The sequence below is a fragment of the Apodemus sylvaticus genome, chromosome 16 (genome assembly GCF_947179515.1).
Source record: "Apodemus sylvaticus chromosome 16, mApoSyl1.1, whole genome shotgun sequence".
NCBI lineage: Eukaryota > Metazoa > Chordata > Mammalia > Rodentia > Muridae > Apodemus > Apodemus sylvaticus.
The window spans coordinates 13,696,642-13,709,510 of record NC_067487.1 but is presented as its reverse complement, the minus strand read 5'-3'; positions in this window follow the sequence as shown (position 1 = coordinate 13,709,510).

The window sequence follows — 12,869 nt, the reverse complement described above, 5'->3', positions numbered from 1 at the left end:
CCAATGACACACTGATTTTTATTGTAACTCAATGTTTTCTTGTAATATTAGAGCACAATTGCAATTTTGGAAGCAAATCCCAATTTTAAACAATCTATTTTCTTTAAAATCAATGGCAAACACATATTTACAGCACAAGGTTTGTCTGCCAGTTCTTATGTTCAAGTGTATGACAGTGTAACTTATTAAAGAGACAATATTTTAAATCTTAATCTTCATTAAGTCCAATCTCCAGGCCAAGATTCACATGAAACACCATGCCAATTTAGGAGCATCTTAAAGGCCTGTATTTCCTGGATTGCGTCATGCCACGTGTTGTTTAAAATGGCGACTACCCTAAACTACCAGCTTTAACCGTCATGCCACGTGTTGTTTAAAAATGGCGACTACCCTAAACTACCAGCTTTAACCGTCAGGCCACGTGTTGTTTAAAAATGGCGACTACCCTAAACTACTAGCTTTAACCGTCATGCCACGTGTTGTTTAAAAATGGCGACTACCCTAAACTACCAGCTTTAACCTAACTTTTGTTAATAACATTATACCTTTTAAATCATGTCCAGTGACTTAAGCCAAATACTCTATAGTCAAGACATGCAAAATATACCTTTAAATCTAATTATAAACAAGAACAAAGCATGAGTGGCGTTAGGCCACGTGTAGTTAGTTAAGATGGCTCTAACACTGAATCACCAGTTTTAAACTAACCTTTTCTTAATAACACTATACCTTTTACATAATACCCAATTAATTTATAACTCTTTAGTCAAGAAATGTAAAGCCTTATACCATTAAAACCAATTAGAAACAAGTATAAAGCGACTACATGAATTTCACAAGCCAAACCAAGGTCTTCCCAAATCTTGAGGCTTCTGGGCTTTTAAAAGCGGCTTTTTCCCCAGCTATGTTTGTCTCTTGGGTGAGTGAGCTGTGCTGCTGTGGCGCAACTTTAAATCAGTCTTCACACAAACTGCGGCTGGCTCAAGAGGTTGCCAGCAGATGAAATCCTTACCAATTTTTCTTTTTAACATGAAACAGTCATCCACACAAAGACACAGAGAGGACATAAACATACACATAGACAGTCGGTGCACCGGGACAAACACGGAAAGATACACAGAAAGTTAAGTGCGCTTGTTAAGCAATTGTATCCATTTTCCTCTTTAAACAGCTCTTAGAGGCTGTGGACATATGCCTATTTTTTAAAACCCCCTTCTTTTCACCGAAATCAGCTCTTACGAGCTTTGGGCAAATGCCTACCAAATTCCTTCCCCATATTTCCCTATCTTTTCAACCCAAGCAGCCACTGTGCCAGGCCTACACAATTTGCTTGAAAAACCGTATCCCTTCTGCACTCACAACGATAGACACGATATTCACTAGCGCTAGTTTTGACCTCTATGTTGCTTACCGTGCGGATACCATTTCTTATCACCTTTTCTGCGAAGCTTCGTTGGATAGGGTTACCTCAGGAAATTCTCCCGTACCAGGTTGCCCCACGTTCTGGCGCCAATTATGTAGGGTTCCATAGCTGTCTGCAGCTATTACGAAGTGGGTTTCTGGAACAGAAGCTGAGGAATAAATAGGGAAGAGGGGCGAAAAGAAGTATGGCTAAGACAATATTCACTGATCAAAGCCCGAAACTTTAATGGCGCCAGACCTTTTAACAGTTTGGGCAAACCCTTCCCCCCAGACTCCAGGCTGAGTTCCGGTGGAAGTTGTCTAGCTTCTCTTGGAGGTCCTCGTCTTGACTGCTCTGGCAGCTGGGTGGGTCACCTGCTTAATTCAGGAATTCCTAGACCTGGAGGAACAATGAACTTAACCTTTACTTCGAGCGCTCTACCCTGCGTGGAGAAGGATCCTGGCTAACTGGGAGAAGTTAACCTTGACCAAAGTCAAACTCTGACCAAGTGTAAGACTGCCCCAATATGGCTCTGTACATTCTTTAAGCTTCTGAATTACTCATAGCCAGGGATACATGGATATAAAACCACACAAAGGACACCTGAGGATTTCTCGTGAAATAAACTTGAGGAGAGAAATAGAAATCTCAGTACATTTATTTTTACATGTTTAACATGTAACATTGTAAATAATTGTTATGTTAATAATATGTAAAAATTTTTGGCTTTCAAGCACTATATTCATCATTTTGACATATTCTTTCTGCAAATACTTAAAGGATAATATATTCATGAGATGGAAATTGGAAGGTTATCCTAATGAGAACTCCTAGTAATGGGAGATACAGAATCTCAGCTGGCCATTTCTTGTAGCCAGGCAGAGCAGCCAGTGGAAAGGACTGGGTTGCATTCAATTGTGTTCTTGGCCAAGGACATCCCATGGAACTCTCCAAACAACCCAGGTTGTTGCTAAGATCAAAGGTTGCTCTATACAAACTGACTCTGGGGCACCATTGCTGAGGACGACATTTATACAACTCTTTGAACAGGGAGATTTTGATTTGGTGCCTATGTGGAGCCTCTCCTCTCTGTTCTAGTCTTTGGTGAGGGAAGGTACTTTGTAGGCTATGAAGAATGACACATGAACAACAACTCAGCCACAAACATCTGACCAACAACAAAATAAGCTTAGGCAATAGCTGCACAGAACTTGTGGCAATAGCCAACGAATGTCTGATTTGATTCACACCAGGAGAAAGCCCATACCTGAAACACATTGAGTAGTCAAGAACAAGAGACAAGATAGTCCAGAGACCTAGGATAAAACCCAACAATACTGGTCAAAAATAAAAATATCAATAGAAGAATTCCTATTGATATTCTGCTCTACTTGGGGATGAGTAAACTCAACCGGTTCTCAGAGAGCAGATATCATCAGAGAGACTTCATCCAGAAGCACATGGTAACAGATGTAGAAAGCCACAAATAACCACAGCCAGACATGTGAAAAGAGTCGACTTTGAAAGTTTCCATTGAATCCATCTCTCAGAGCTGAGGGAACCCTATGCAAAATGAGGCAGAAAGATTGCAAGTTTCTGAGGGGATGGAAGATATCAGGAGAGCAAGACCTCTAATCAACTAGCAAGACACAAATGAACTCACAGAGACTAAAGCAGCAAGCATAGAGACTACTTGAGTCTACACAAGGTCTACTTTATGTATATTATAGATTAGCTTAGTATTTTTATGAGGTTTCCAACTATAAGAATGAGTGGATCTTTGACTCTCTTACCCGTTCTTGAGACTCTTTTACTTCTGCTGGGTTGCTGTTTCTAACTTTGATATAATTTTTGCTATATCATATTATTTTATTTGGTCATGTTTGTTTTTTTTCTATCTTAGAAACCTATCCTTTTTGTAAGAAGTGGATCTGAAGCGTGGAGGAGAAGGTATGGAACTGAGAGAAAGAGGAAGGGGAAGCTATAATCAAGAAATATAATGAGAAAGGAATCTGTCAAAAATAATTTCAATAAAGGACAACAAGAAAACCTAAAAATCTATATTTTAAAGGCTGTTGGGTAATATGCTTATTCTGTGATATATTAAGATAGTGACAGTTTAGTTCTTAAGAATGGATAGGTTTTCATTAATTCACTCATTTTATTAATATAGAAAAATAAAATAAAATAAAGAAAAACTACCACTTTGACGTTGCATAAAACAAACCAACAGAAGAAAAAGAGCCCAAAAAAGAGGCTCAATAATCAGAGAACCACTCATTTGCTCACTTAAGATTCATATAAAACACTAAACTGGAACACACACACACACACACACACACACACACACACACACGAGGACCTGAAGCAGAACCATTCAGGCCCTATGCATGATGCTTCAGTCTCTGTAAGTTGCTATGAGCTTCGCCCATGTTAATTTAGAGAGCCTCATTCTCTTGGTGTTCTGCCCATCTGATTCTTTCAGCCTTTCTGCCTCCTCTTGTTTCCTGAGCTCTGCAGGTTTGAAATTTGATGGTAATAGTAACCCTTTGAACTGACTGTTGGAGGTCTCTTACTCTATGAGCAACATGTGGCTGTGGGTCTCTGTATTTGTTCCCATTTGCTACAGGAGGCAGCTTCCCTGATGAGAGCTGAACAAGGCACTGATCTATGAATACAGCAGAGTAACATTAGGAGTCATTTTATCACTTCATTCTGTTTTCTGGTTTCAGACCAGTGTTATCTTGTCAATTTTACCTGCCAGGAGAAAAAAGAACAGTTTTCTCTGATAGTGTGACTCTAGGATACCAAGCATTAAAAGACAGGCCTCATGTTCAGTAGTAACTGACCAACACATAATGGACCCTACAGTTCTTTTGTTTGTAGAGTTTCATTTGATTACAATTTGATGGGATTAGGGCAAAGTATGGATTTTTTTTTTGGTTTGAGGGGTTATGTTATTATATTCAAATTTTAATTATGCTTTGAGGAATGAGTAGGGAGAGGTTTTGAAACAACTTGGAGGAGGGAAAGAATATTATAAAATACATTTTAATTTAAAAATTATTTTAAATAATAAAAATATAATATAATTTAAAGATGAAAATAATATAATTTTGATTGGTTATTAAATAAAATGTGTAAAGGATTACAGACATAGTGATTTTGGTGGCAGAGGAGGCAGATCTTTATGAATTTGATGCCAGATTGATCAACAAAGAATGTTCCAGTATAGTCAGGGCTAGAAAATCCTGTCTCAAAAAAGGGGAAAGGTATTTATAAAAGAAAGGAGTTTTCTAAGCAGAATTGCAAAAGACCTAAACTTGATAAATTATAGCCAATTTTTTAATATTTAATATCATACTTGGCATTATTCAATTTGGATAGGGTAGAGATAAATGCAGGACCTCATGCATGCTTGGAGAGTGTTCAAACAGTGTGCTACATCTCAAGGTATCAATGTTACTTTTAACATCAACCATTCTTTAAAGGTAAGCTTAAACTGATTTTGGATTGATTGAAAAGTACATTTGCTACAATGGAGGCTGCCAATAAAATTAGAGTAATATTTAACTTTATTTCACACAAATCAAGTGAAAAATATCAGGTGTGAAGGAAACCAGAAACAAATATAAAATATCTCTAACTTTGTTGCCTATATAAAATTAACAGTTTCTTATGCTTTCGGTAAAAAAAATTTAGTTTCCTTTTCCTTGTCTATAGTTGTTGGTTAGATGTATTTTTACCATTATAGATTTTACTGTTAAATTCCAAATCTCTCTATATAATCTCAAGTTAGATTCTTCCAATATTTATAAGTTTATTTGTAGTAAATATTGTCTCATTATCCACAGAGGGAGAATACGGAACTTAAATTGCTAAATTGATTGTGTACGGTGATAATGAATCTTTTTTAATTTCCCAATCCCTTAAGCTTTTTTCACAACATTTTAATAAAAGTATGATATGCTCATCTACACTAATCAAAAGGTCATTAATAAGTAATTACATTCATTCCATGGAATGCAAAATGGTTGCTGCTGAGAAAATAAAGATAAATAAGATAACTGTTTTTGGCATTTCAATATTGTGAAAGGAGATATGAGGCTGGAACTTGGTTCTGTTACACAATCTAATCTAACAAGGACATGGCCTTTAGTTCTGGAGTCAACCCAAAACCACTAAAAGAAAGAAAAAGAAAGATATTCATCTAGTGTGGGTCATGAATATAGTTCTATACTCTTTAGTTAGTAGAATTTCAATTATTGACAGAGTTTTCTAATAATGAAATTGGTTTAGTGGCTTATTCAGTTTTTTTGGAATATAATTAGGCACAAGTAACACTGGAAAAAGCCTATTCAGTTAAGGCAATCAAAATAATTGCATCTTAGTAATTGACATTAGGTAAATTGATGCCTGCATGAAGAAGACCTGATTAGAATTCTGAATATTGAGAGAAGCATTCATATCCCATCTTAAAATATGTAACACTGTTGCAGATGCCACACTGGAGGAACTGTGGTGGACTACTGAGCTTTCTGGAGTAGGTTTGCACAGCTGTGATGGATATGCCTTTGCCCCAAGTGGAGTTTGTCTCTGTGATGTGCCTTCCCATGTTCATCCTTGCTATACGTATCCTGTATCTAGCATGGTGTCAATGGATGAGGGGAAACCCTCACTGCCTGTAGTCTGGTGTGATTGCTTCTTAGGAAAAAGCCTAAGAAGCAATTTTGAGCACATTTCTTTCAGAACACTATGAAGATGGGCATTCATAGAATAATATAGTTTAGATGAATTAATGATTTTACAGAATTCTTGGTTAGTTTATAACAAAGATGGAGATGGTTTAGGCTGTTTGACCAGGGAATTATAACAAATAGATTCAAGAGAAAAATGAACCTCTACTTTGTAGACTCTCAAGTGTTACAAGCACATAGTTGTACTTGTGGAGAGAAAAATAGGTTTGATAGAGGTTAATGATCAAAGGAAACACTGATTCTAGGTTGTGTTCCTTGCTCTTGTGATCTAAGGACATGGACAGAGTTTTGTTATGCACCATGAAAAGTCAATGTATAGACAAAGAATAAATGATCCTATTATGAGTATAAAAATAGAAGATAGATGAATAGCCAATTTAGCTTAAAAATTTTCAAAAATAAGATGTAAGATAGATGATTTATTTCTCATTAAATACAAACTGTTGTCAACTATAATAAGATATAATAGACTTGGCTTCCATTCACTAAGTTAATCAGTGACAGAAGATTATTGCTTTGGGATTAGGATGAATTTGTAGAAAGAAAGATGGTGGGAAATGCCCAGTTAGGGTTCCAAAAGAAGAATCTATAATCAATAATCATGTTGTAATTTCCCTTTGTCTAAAGAGTTTAATATGCTTTTGAAGAATATGTTTTGTTGTAAATGTTTCTGGCAGATATGTAACTCGAAGTTATGAGGTAATTTTTTTCTTACATAGAGAATTTTTGTTTAAGTGATATCAAAGGGCTAAGATGAAAATAAAGTACACAGAGCCTTGCTTTATCCTCCAAGTGTGTGAATGTGTGTCTGCTTTGTTTTGTTGCCAACCCACATCCCTTCCTTAGATTGTAGAACACATTGCTGGAGCTGGCCTCAAGCAATAATGTTGCTCCATGAAAAAAAAATGGTTAAAATGGTCAAATGTATGCTCCAAATCATTAAAGAAACAAAACTTTCTCAATGAATCAGAGATGTATCACTAGTTAAAAAATAAACTTAATGTACATTTCCATTAAATGTATTTTGGCATGTTTATATGTGCTTAGGGGTGTATAAATGAATGTATATGAGGAATAGTTCCTTGTTTTGTAAGTTTGTTTTTTGAAATGTATAATTACCACATTTTATTTGGTTAAAGTGTAACAATAACACTTTGTCCTCTTACTACCCATTTCATTTCCCATGTTTTCACTGAGTACAGTCAACTAAAATCCAAAAATACTAAAGGGAAAATTCAAGATAATAATATGCAGGGTTTCACTTATACTCCCAGAGTAACATATTGATCATACTAATTTCTCTGTCTAGCACAGTAATCTTTCCTTTCTTCACACATCTCTGCTGTATATGGTACATACCCATTGGCCACATGAGTATCTCACTGAGGGAATGAATTCCCTACCATTTTAGTGCCTTGTTCATTTCAAATGGTCTATTTTACTTAAATTGTGACCCTAAATCTCAAGCGTCATGGTACTGATACTTATTTTATAGTGTATTCCTTTAATTCACCTACTTAGAGTTATTGTGAATCTGAGATTCAGCCTGATTTATAAGGAATATGTAGCTGTGTAAATTCATGCTGTCCACAAAGAGAATAGCATCGCAGGTGCAGATTGTGGTACTTGGCCAAGGTCAGATATTGATATGCATGCAAACTGTGTGATTGAAAACCTGCATATGCCTTGAACTCTAGCAACCTTTCTGTGTTGAATCAGTATATAACTAACGTATTACCCAATTGGTCATTCAGAATTGGTTTTTATGTAATGGGCTGATTGAATTATAGCAGCTGGACATGGAAGTCCTATGCCATATGATTTTACCTGTCCTGTTTAAAAGTTGTGTAAGCACTGAATTTGGGGGGGGGTATTATGACTCCATATACTTAATTATTTTCTCAATATAAACAAAACACATTCAGTGTAATATGTTTTCACCAAGCATACCAGCATTTAAGAATACCTTTTCCCAGATGAAGAAGTCAGACTATGAATGAGCTACTTGATTTTAGCTTCGAAAGCATTTAAAGGAATTAAAATGGAATTTTAGAGAGTTAATATGTAAACACAGAGGTTAAACATGGAATTAAACCATTCAGTAAGAGAGAACAATTCATGGAGAAGTATCATTTCCCAGTGAATAGAAAAGTTCAGTGCAGCAGTATAGGGCAATACCAGAACAGGGATGTGGGAAGGGGTGGATGGGGGAGCAGAGGGAGGGAAGAGGGCTTATGGGACTTTCAGGGAGTGGGGAGTCAGAAAAGGGGAAATCATTTGAAATGTAAATTAAAAATATATCGAATAAAAAAAAAGAAAGAAAAAGAAAAGTTCCTTGACACAGTATTTTCAAGAACTCCTTTGCTTCTTAGGATGTGATAATTCTATAAACCTGAGTGCTTACCCTGCTATCTGATAGATTTGCATGTGGTAATTTTGAACAAGTTCTTATCTGTTCTGGTATTAGCTATCAAATCTGAAAAACTAGAAGCACAATATTGACAATAATGGTTTATACATAACAGACATGTTGAGATTATCATGGGTATGTTGTGTTACCAAGTTATGAAAAAATCTTGCAAAGATTACACCAAAAAGCATTCAGCTAATTCAGCTGTATACAAGGTCATAGCATAAAACCATTAAAGAACTACAATTCAAGGTAAGCTTGTACTCTTATACAGGACTCAGATCATGAGGTACTTGAACTTCAGATTAGGAAATTTTGAATAAACACCATCGCATTGATCATCTTAAGGTTGATCTACTCCTTGAAAATAGGTAGTAGGAAAATTAGCCAAATTGAATATAAATGCTTCATTAGAGTTGTAGTTTTATATTCATGTTAAGAAATGTATTAACGTCAGAGATAGAAAAACCTAAAATATTAAATTACGAAAATGAGTATCAGTAGGACCTATAGGTTTCCCTGGAGTAGGATAAGGACTATAGCTGTGAGTAGTTGATCACTCTAGAAATAATGCTATACATAAAATGACCATTGGCTCAGCCACTGTTTTAGTCAGTTTTCAATAACTATCACAGTTATTTGAGATAATTTACTTACTAAAAATATTTTATTTTGCCCTACTGATGCAAAGATATTTGCCGATGGCTAGTTGTCCCTTTTTGCTCTGAGTTCGTGGTGGAATATCCGAGGGAGAATGCACAGAGGAACCAGTCAATAACCAGACACTCATAAGGGAGAAGTAGAATGAATGTTCCATAATAAATTTGAAGATATGCCCCATCCCCAATGATAAGAAGAAACACTTAGCCTCATTTTTAAAGTCGTGACCACTTCCCACATGTGCTATTTTCCAGGCTAAGACTTCAACACATGTATCTGTGGGAGACATCTCAGATCCGAACCACAGCGAATGTGTCAAGTGATTAAATAACCATATAGAGGCTTATATTGAGCTGATCGGAGGGCACAAGTGGTAAAAGAAACTGCTACCAAAACTCGCAACCTGATTCAATTTCTAGGACACGCACGATGAAAACTGAGAACCAACACTGGAAATCTATCTCAGGCCTCCACAAATGTGCCACGCATGCAGCATTGTACGTGCAAAAATAAAGAGCAAAGAGTCAAAGGTCAACATGAAACTGCATCTTTTGCTAAACTGAAATTTTGGTTTGGAAATGCTTTAGCACTGTAAGATTTATTTCCTAAATGCGTAGAAAAAAATGTATTGTTGTAAATAAACGTGAGGGTGTGGAGAGATGGCTCAGCAGGTAAGAGCACTTACTGCTCTACCAGAGGTCCTGAGTTCAGTTCCCAATAAACAACTGGTGGCTCACAGTCATCTGTAACATGATTCAATGCATTCTTCTGGTAAATGTCTAAAGACAGTGATGGTGTACTCATATACATTAAATAAATAAATAAATAAATAAATAAATATTGAATAAATTTGAGTAGATATATATATATAATAGTGTGACTATTATCCTTTTTATTTATCTTTGAATACAGGATGAGGTGAGCATTTAGGTTCATGTTAATGTAGATCTTAACACAAATATTCAAACTGAAAGCACTGAATTATTTTTGCACATCAAGACAAGTAATGATTCTTATAGAAAGAATGAAAGGAAAAATTATGCTTTGCAAAACTTAGTGAGGATGCAAGGAACTTCATCAAAGAATATCACAGAGTGCAAATGTGTAAGAAAGGTTTTTATTATTTAAAATGCACAAAAAATGTACAAATGAGGATATGACAGAAAACATAATGTAAAAATCATTACTAAGTTGATGGATAGATTGCTTTCTCTCCTGGCTTTTGTAGGGGTCTTGATAGCTACACGCTGACTAATTATCATCATGACCATTGCTTATAATTAACTTCCAATTGACTAAAAGAAGCACAGAGTTTAGGGCATCTTGAGGTTTTCTATGAAATCTGCATTTGGTATACCTATTCAATATGCCACAGATGAACATGATACACACTTTGTGGATGTGTTGTTGCTTCCCAAGCCTTTGGGCTTGCTACAGGAGCTCACTGTTACTTTGCAATTGCACATTGACTGATGTTACACAGTCACTGGGTGTGAACCTGACTGAGAACGTAGTAAGAGTATAAAATTGCACTCACAAAAATCTTGATTCATGAGAAGCTGAATCTCAATCTACTCCTCTTACTCATGCTGTGGGCCATGCGTGCGTGTGCAGAGCTGAATGGGTCCAAGGAAACTGGTCCAAGGAAAACTCCCATCAATGGCAACAACACTACCATATAAGTAAACTCTTGATAAGGGTGGGTTTCTTAAAATTTACTTCTCATTTGAAATTTTAATACGAAAATATCCCTCCAGAAAAATCAACATTGTCATGACTGATGAATGTTAGGGAATGGCAGGAGAGGGAAGAGGGAGTGGGTAGGTTTGTGAGTAGGTGAGAAGGGGGAGGGGAATGGGATAGGATGTTTTTAGAGAGGAAACCAGGAAAGGGGATAACATTTGAAATGTAAATTAAGAAAATATCTAATAAAAAAAGTATAAAATAAAAGAAATTCAACCAATAAAGTGACTTAGTTGATTCTACCATAGCAACATCATATAATGCCCTGGAGTTACCCAAAAGAACAGCACAGTGGAGTGACAGATGTGCTGGTAACTCACAATTTGTGATAAGTTATGATTGTGTAATAAACAAAGATGAAACACCACCTATTCTGACTTAGACTTGTATGTTTGAGAATCACATATGCTGAAATTATCATGATCAACTTTGTCACTGTAACGTGGTGTCATGTTAACTGCAAACCAGGCACTGTGGCTGCTCTACCATATCTATTTAGTTGTCATGGTTCTTGAGGAAAGTGATAATTTTGCTGATCTATGCTACAAACTACAGTCCAATGGATGCAAATTATTTCATTCAAAGCTTGTGTTTGTGACACCATCATGCTGACTCACACTTAACAATGGGAAGCTTGATCTGACCAGACATTGTATATGCTGAGGTTGTCACAAGTACATATCAGCAAAATTTATATAAATCATGGCTAAAATGAAAGATAGCCTGTTCACTGAACCTTAAATATATAAGCAGTTTTTCACACAAGACAAGGAGTTATTAAGATAGGCTTAATCGTTGTTTCCTCCAATTATTTGCCTGGTTTTGGATTTAATTTTTTGTTTTTTTCTAATCTTGTTTTCTGAGGGAAGTTTGTTTTGATGGCCAGATAGACAGATCTTTGAGACAGATCCACAGACCTGCCTCCAATACTCATTTTTTCTCTTTCATCAGTACATACTATCTACTGTCACAGCACTGTCACAGCATATCATTTAAGTGTCTATATTGTAATTTTTCAGCCATAACAATAAGAATATAAATGTTTTCACAAGGCATGGGCTATTCTTTACAATGTTATGTTTATTTTATAATTATTAATAGTATCAATGACTTCTGCACCTATATCAGTATCTGGCATGTAAAAGACTGTAAACATTCTTCATGAAATTATAGACAAACCTGGCAAAGCAAATTAGTAAGAGAAAAGACAGGGTCAAAAGACAGTATAAAACACAAGCCAAGGATGTGAGGAAATCAGAGGTTATGCACTATGGGTAGAGTCACTGGGAATCCCAAGGTTTTACATTTCCTTGTTAATCAGATAAATAACAATATATGCTTCATATTTCTGTAAATTTATGACAGTTTGCTGGGGGTTATTTATGAAGATCTAGTTTGCTTTGTAGCTTATTGGGTTCAGAGTGTTTCATGAATATACCTGAGATCCTGTGAAACTTTACTGATAATAAAAGCACTATCAGCTGACTTGATACTACATATAAAAAATTGCTTTGCTTTTTTTCAGTGCTGAGGAATAATTCTAGGGCCTCATGCATGCTAGATGATCCCTCTGCCACTGAGCTACAGCCTCAAACCTTGTAAGTAAATTAGGAGGCCACCACTGGGAAAACACTTTCATCTTTCACACTATCAAAGTATGCTTTACAAGTTCATGGGACAGGGCATGAGTCAGTTTAAAACTGGGATTCCAATCTGAAATAATGTCATATCGTTCACGTTAAAGAAGAAATACTTCAACTGATACAAAATAGCCTTGTCCTAAATACCCTCTATGAAAATTAATGTCAAAATGTGCAGAAAAAGTACAATTCTGATGCTCCAGTGAAAGCTGTAATCATTGGGCAGTACAACAATATAACTATAAAGCAGTCATGCA